We start from the raw sequence: 7,652 nt of genomic DNA on the forward strand, positions 1-7,652 counted from the left end.
CTCTCAGAGGACCCAGGTTCTATTTCCACTATCATAACCATTCAAACTCTGGGGAATCTGATGTTCTCTTCTGGCCTCCTTGGGGACCAGGCATACATACATACAGGCCACGGCCACGGCCACCACCCCCCCCTTTTTTAAAATGAGTGATGTGTGAAGCTAAGCATAGTAGCACAGGTTTTTGTTTTTTATTCCCAGCATTCAGGAGGCAGAGGCAAGTGGATCTCTGTGAGTTCGAGGCCAGCCTGGTCTACAGACTGAGCTCCAGGACAGCAAAGAGAGACTTCATCTCAAAAAACAAAACAGTAAATAAAGTGAATATTGAGGGAGAGTGATCAGATGACAGATCCCCTTTGGGGCAAGTCAGTATCTGCAGCTGTAAAGGGAGAAGGGAAGAATAATTGTTAAGTCATTATCATAAGAAAAGCAAAAATGCAGTTGGGCGTGGTGGCGCACGCCTTTAATCCCAGCACTTGGGAGGCAGAAGCAGGTAAATTTCTGAGTTCAAGTCCATACTCTACAGAGTGACTTCCAGGAGAGCCAGGACTATACAGAGAAACCCTGTCTTGAAAACAAAAAGAAGAAAACAAACAAAGAAAAGCAAAAATGCAATTTCTAGTGTTTATGCTATGAAGAACCATGGGAGGAATAGAGTGAGCGAGCTCCTTTGAAGAAGGTATAGAGAAGCTGTCAGTCAGTTCAGTGTTTTGCAGGGAATATGCTGTCTATATAACCACAGCTAGTTCTTGTGTCATTGGTTAACAAATGCTGACCTTGTGTGTGTGTGTTGCTGAGGATGGAACCTCAGTCCTTATGTATGCTGGCAAAGGTCATGCATGGCATTGGTTAACAAATGCCAAGTGTAGTACTCTGTCAGGTCTCTAGAATCTGGCAGATCTGTAGGAAAATGTGAAAGTCCATCCAAAACCCTAGGTGACATGTCATCATATAACCAACTTTATATTAAAGACCTGTGCAATGTTCATTCTCTCCACATTTCACTGTGAAAATCATGTTTTTTTTTCTTCTGATTGTTTCATTGTAATCCAGATCTCATGTCTCTGAATAGCCAAATATTTTTGATATTTACATCATTTCTATGTTTTGAAGTTGCTAATGAAAAGCTTTTCAAAATCTATACCAAGAGATTTAGAATCTTAAGAATCTTGTAAGAGCCGATGTTCTTCAGGAACATGTAAGTCTGCAACAGAGTCGAACATGTTATGGAATCTCTGGTCCTTCCATTGCTAGTCAGAGGATTAATGAATATGCTTTGCTAACATGGTACTTAGACCTGATCAGGTTATTTTTAAACAATTTTTGAAAGAGACAATAAGAAAAAACATAAGGCATAACTTGTGTCAAGATTTCTAGTGTTGTGATAAAAAAACTGACTACAGACAACTTGGGAGGAAAAAGGGTTTATTACATTTTACAGCTTGTAGTCCTTCATCCAGGAAGTTAGGGCAGGAGCTCGAGGTAGCTCCCAGAGGCAGCAGCTGAAGCAGACATAGGTCAGGGAGGAGTGCTCTTCCCTGGCTTACCGTGTGTGCTGCTCCCTGGCTTACTGTGCATACGTGTGTGTGTGTGTGTGTGTGTGTGTGTGTGTTGTTTAGGAGTCCCAGTCCTTACGTATGCTAAGCAAGTGCTCTACTACTGAACCACATTTTTAGCCCTTTTTGGGTTATTACTTTTAAAATGGGTAGAACTTTAAAAATATTTATCATGTCTATGCGTGCCTGTACACCATAACATGTATGTGGAGGTCAAAGGACGACTTAAAAGAGTCAATTCTCTCTAACTTCTGGGTCTCACAGAGTCAATTTAGGTCAGAAGTGCCCAGGCACTTCTGTCTACTGAGTTGTCTCATCATCCCAGAATTCTAGAACTTATATTGATTAGGAAGAATACAGAAATGAGCATAAACTTATTTGCTATACTTAAATAATGATAACTGAAATTATGGCTACAATATCTTTATCTCAACTGATAACTACATTCACTGGTGGAATTTTAAACGCGTGCATGTGCGTGCACGTACACACACACACACACACACACACACACACACACACAGGTTGAGTGGCTTATAGGTTGAAGCTGGGCAGCTTAACAGTGGCTATCTCTTGAGTGAAAGGGCAAGAATCCAAGTTGTTCAGTCCAGGAGACAGGGTGTCTCAGCTGTCCTAATCTGGTGCCAGAGTCCCAGAGGATTTCTGGAGAGCCACTGGCATTCAGTCTATGTTGGAATCCCAAAGAAGTACATTCTAATAACTGCAAAGGAATGCCTTAGCAACAAGATGATCTTGCCATAGAGAGTGAGGGCAAGTAGTCAAAAAGCAAAAGCTTCTACTAGAAGGTATGGCCCCAATTTAGGGTGGGTTTCCCACCTGGAACCATGAAGTGAAGAAATGCCTGCCTACAGGGGATTTTAGTTGATTCCAGATGCAGTCAGGCTGACAACCAAGGTCAGCCAACTCTCTGTGAATGCCATTATGTGTTTATAGATGTATATGAGCCATGGGAAAAACAAAGTTTTTCTTTAGGTTAAAAAAAAGAGGTCAGGACTGTCTAGGAGGAGGTCACAACCCTGGTGTGGCATTATACACCTGTAGTCTCTGCTCTCCCGAGGCTAGGACAGGGGGTTTTAAGTTTGAGACCAGCATGGACTACGGAGGGAAACCCTATCTCGAAAAGGAGAGGGAGTAGAAGAAAAGGGAGAAGAGGAAGAGAGGAAGAGAGAAAAGCCTACTGGTGTAAGACAATGGGAAGAGGTGGGGAGGAAAGAGACAAGGCCACAGTAGCCTTGGGAGAACAAAAGCAGAGATTTGAATGACAATAGGATCAGGCTCAGAGTTTCTTTTGGGATTTAAATAATTATGTATACATACCAGTTCAATTATGTGTGACAACAAAATAAAATTTAGACTGCTGTGAACTCAAAAGTTGGCTACCCATGCCCTTGGATACACACACACACACACACACACACACACACACACACACACAGAAACAAATGTTGATCCAGCAGAAGTCTCAGGATTGATCCTTAACACGGAAAATGCGCAATCCCTAACAACAAAACAAACTGCTTCTGAACAAGAAAAATAAATGCTGGGCTGGGCTGGGGTGTAATTCGGTTGTAGAATCCATGCTTTGTGAGGTCCTGGTTTCAATCTCCAGAGCGAGGGTAAAAAAAATCTGAAGACATTGTAAGATAAAAGCAACAATGCAATAACACAGATAACATCGATGTTAGTGCAACTCAATATATACATATATCCACCCTATGAGATTAACTACTGCTATTTACATTTTAAGGGCGAGGAAGCAGGTGCTGGGATTTGCCTGAAGTTACATACCTGTTCAGAACCCTCTAAGTTCACAGGTCACAGTGCAGTCCCCAAACCTGCTAAAATTACAGAGTTAATAAGATATTAGGGCAAGAGAGGAATTATTTTTAAGTGTTGAGCTGGATGGAACTACCTGGAAAGTAGCTGAAAATAAGGTATCTTCCTTCAGGAACAACTGGGAACCGACAAGTAATTTGGGGACGTTTACAGAGCAACAATGCAGAAAAGGGGTTGGACTGTGGGATTTAAAAAAAAATCAAATCAAACAAAACCCAGAGCTAGCAACTCAATCAGAAGACTGGGGAACAATGTAGGTGCAGATCCAAAGAAGCAACTTACAATGTTTTCAAGGGTGGATGGGACCTGGTGAAGGACATGACTACCCCTGGTCCCCTCATCCTCCTTGGATAGAGCTCATTGTATCTCTCTCTCCAAATCCTGCCTCAGCCTCCCAAGGCTGTGGCTAGAGCACCCACAGTGATTCTCTTCAGACATGTGGCTGGGTAAGGAACATTGATAGTACAGCAAGTTGAGGGAGTTAACAGCCTCGATTGTTTTTAAAGATAAATGGAAACTTGAAAAAACAAAAAAACAAAAAACAAAGCACCCAGAAGATAAAATACTGAAGCTATTCTAGAAAAATAAGGCAATGGCATTCAGGCAGGGCTGGACTGGGAGAGAAGGCAGTGGGGGATGGTTAAACTAGGTGAGATTTTTGAGATCACGACTACAAACATGTAGATAGAATATCAGCTCTTTATCAGAGTCCCACACGAAATTAAGAAAATAGATTAAATTACATATGACTATGGCTTGGAGCCCGCACCCTCTTTTAACAAGGCAAGCTAGAAACAGGCTCTGCAGCGAACACAATAGGAAGTCAATCAGAGGCTAGTAAACGAGATACTTTGCTGAAACGCACCTACAGAAGGACCGTCACGAATTCATACCAAAGTTCTTCCAGTGATGCGTAACGCACTTTGCAACCTTTGGGATAGATTCCAGAGGCATTTGACGTACTAGCTAGCTAGCCAGCCCTCAAGACTATAAACAAGTTTAACGTTTCTAAGGAGATATTGAAAATGCAGCTGCCTGTGCCAATAAAAAAAAACCGAGTCAGCAATGAGGCTGATGACCTACAAGATCAAGAATTCACTTTTGTAGTGCGGAGTAATAAGCAGGCGGAAGGTTAGGAGAGCCTTGGTCAAGGACAGCTAAGGTAAAGAACAGCAAGAAGGGGTCAGGATCTACGGCTGGCTATTTCCCTTTCGGCTAGGATCCATTATTCGCACGTCCGTTTGAGAAGCACAGAGAGCAGTCCTAGGCTGTGGGAGGAGAATCTGATTCCTAGCTGAGTCTTATCTTCACCGTGTAGCGTCTCCTTTCTCACTAACTAGCCAATGCTGCCGCCTTATGCAGAGCTTGCACCTCGGCGAGAACCTGCTTTACAGAGGGAGGACGACGCCAATCGGCCTGGAGCGGTCACTGTTTCCATTTAGCACCGCGGCAGGCAGAGGGGGGAAGTCCCAGTCCTCGAAACCTTTTCAACCTCGTTCTGGGAAAGCGCCTCATCAATAATAAACCGCGCATTCAATTCTAGATGGGAGACTCCCGCTAACCGGGGACCGAGCACGGCTCGCCCCGATAACGGGCGGGCGTGGGCGGCTGGCAGCCTCGGGGCGGGAGCGGAGCGCGGCCCCCGCCGGGGAGGAGCCTCGGCGTTAGAGCCGGGGGCGGACTCCTTCCCGGCTCTCTCGGAGAAGCTCTAAAAAAATGGCGGGCGGCAACCCAGCGAGCGGGTCGCGCAGGCGCCGCGGAGTCCATCCTTCCGCTCGCCTCGGGCGGCCCAGGAGCCGTCCACAGCGCCCTCGTCCAGACGTCTCGGCGGCTCGCCATTGGCCGAGCGGAGCAGGCTTCGCGGAGGGGGGGGCGGTGCCGCCACGCAAAAGGCCACGTTTCCCGCGCCGCTGCTGCGCGTGCGCGCCCCCCGGAGGCGAGCGACGGCGCGCGGCCCCGTCCGAGGGCCCCTGCTCGCGCCTCAGCTCCCTCCCCTTTCCGGGCAGGCCCGTCCTGTCAGCGGAGCAGTGAACAGCGCGGCCGGCAGAGGGCGGTCGGGACCCGAGGCTGCAGCGGCGCCATTGGCGTGTGGAAAATGCCACCAGATGGCGGGTTAGGATTGCAGCTCCGTTGAAGGCGCGGCCCCCGCTCCCGAACCCCCGGCGACCACCCCGTAACCACCCCCCCACCTCGGGAATAACACACCGGAGACTTTTGGGGGGAAACTAGGTCGACGGCCGACAGCGCCCGGATGGGCAGCTGAGGTGAGCGCGGGCGGCGGCGGCGGCGGCGGCGGGGGGCGGGAAAGGGGGAAATGCGGCGGCGGCGGCAGCGGCGCGGGGGCTGGAAGCGCCGATCCAAGATGGAGGCCGGGCGAGAGCTGGGGAGCGCGAGCGGCGAGCGGGCGGGCCGGCGCGGGCCCCGCGCGGGGGAGGGAGGCCGCGCGGGCCTGTGCGCTGCGCTGCGCGGCGCGGCGCGGCGGCTGCGGGCGGGCGGGCGGGCGGGCCGAGCGGCCGGGACCCGCTGTGGGCGCGGCGGACGCTCCGCTTCCCTCCACCCCTCCCCGCGGGCCGCGAAGACGGTGCCCCCGCCCGCCCGGGCTCCGCGGCGGTAGCGCGGAAGCCTTTGTGGCGCGCTCGGGCCCGCCGCCAAGCCCGCCCTCCGGCCCCCCCGCCCGGGCTCTCGGGACTCGCCCGCGCCCGGGCCAGCCTAGGCGGGCTGGCGCGAACGCCTTCCGCCGCCCTGCGTTTCTGCCGTGCTTTAGCGGCGGCGGCGTCACATGACAAGGAGCTCTCTTCTGCCCAGGGTCCTGGGGGTCGTTCAGCCCGGACTGCTGTCCCAGGCCTCTGATTGCTGGGGTGGGGTAAGGGGCTGAGGACCTGGGCCGGACGGGGCGTCGCAGCCCTGGCTTTCCCGCTATCCGCGGTCCGAGCTCCGGACGGGGGCCTCCGGGTGAAACGTGTCCAGGCCGGAGCACTGCCCCGCTAGTTTCCCAATCCCCCGGGAGATGAGGCCAATAAAAGTTGTTTTTCCTCTTCCCTGAAGGTGGGAGGCGGGGTGAAGAGCTGGGAAACCCGAGTGCTGGGAGCTGGACTTGGAGGGGTCCGAACCGAGTGCTGTTTGTGTGCAGTAGAGACCACAACATTTTCTGGTTTTCGGATTGTCACGTCACCGGCTTCTGCTTACGTTAGGATTGTTACTGATTCTTTCCACATTGCAGACAGTCGTGTCCTGGGAGTGTTAAGCTTTGGGATGGTTTGGAGCTCTATATACTCCAAATAGTGCAGTTTGTGGTAGCGAGTTATTTGCTGTTGAAGTTGGTGTTAAGATGAGGGGCATGTTTATTCTCTCCTGGTTGTGCTTAGAGACAGCTATATTTTACATCTAGTAAAAGTAGTGTTTGTGAAAGCACCAAAATTCGCATAAAGTTGTATGATGTGTAACTTAATGGAATTTGTAACTTTACCTTGAGGTTCCCAGTTTATATATATATATATATATATTTTTTTTTTTTCAAATTCTGATGGTGAAGCTCTCTTACGGAAATGTACAGAAGAGTGGGAGTTCTTGTATGATAGGTGATGGTCTTATAATGTATATAAATCGAGGCTAAAAATTAGACCAAGAAATACTGAAAGAACAAGGAATGATATTTCATTGTTTTAATTATGGGGAATGTAACACTTTTTTTTTTTTTTTAACCCGAATAAACGTCTAAGAGAAACCCCACAGGTGTTTTTTTCTTTGCATTTTACAACTGTACTTTGGAGTTCTGCATGTTGGTCTATGCCTGTAATTCTGTTTATTGAGAAGGCAGAGGCAAGGGGAATCATACGTAGAAATTAGCATGGACATTTTATGAGATACTGTCTTTAAAAAAGCAAAACAAATAGAGGTCTAGTATTGTCTTTTTTGATGTCTTTTTGAGGAGATTAATACAATCACTGTATGGTTGTCCCCTCCACAACCAACATGATCTCATTGTGTAGCTCAGGCTGGCCTTGAAATCACTTGCACGCAGTCTAAGGTGGCCTTTAATTTAGGGCAGTTCTTTTCTTCAGTTTATGGAGTTCCGAGATTATAGGTGGGTGCCAGGCCAGCCAATTACTGAATGGCTCTTTTGTGTTTTGTTTTGTTTTGTTTTTTTCCTCAGAAAGGATCTTGGTATGTGGTACAAGATGGCCTTGAATTTATAGCAATTCTTCTGTTTCATACTTTCAAATGCTGGGATTACAGCCACTC

At 48.6% G+C, this 7,652-nt stretch overlaps 1 protein-coding gene across 3 annotated transcripts in view; it reads left to right on the plus strand.

Moving 5' to 3' along the window:
- The first annotated feature begins 5,325 nt into the window (after positions 1-5,325).
- Stag1 (stromal antigen 1) overlaps positions 5,326-7,652 on the plus strand; it is a 305,967-nt gene continuing 303,640 nt past the window's right edge. For 2 of the 3 annotated variants that reach the window (XM_021207927.1, XM_029543705.1), the window contains exon 1: positions 5,326-5,674. The gene's annotated coding sequence lies outside the window, so the exon portion shown is untranslated. The remainder of the gene's footprint in view (positions 5,675-7,652) is intronic. The other variant, XM_029543700.1, reaches the window with a different exon arrangement.

The sequence above is a fragment of the Mus pahari genome, chromosome 10 (assembly GCF_900095145.1).
Source record: "Mus pahari chromosome 10, PAHARI_EIJ_v1.1, whole genome shotgun sequence".
NCBI classification, from domain to species: domain Eukaryota; kingdom Metazoa; phylum Chordata; class Mammalia; order Rodentia; family Muridae; genus Mus; species Mus pahari.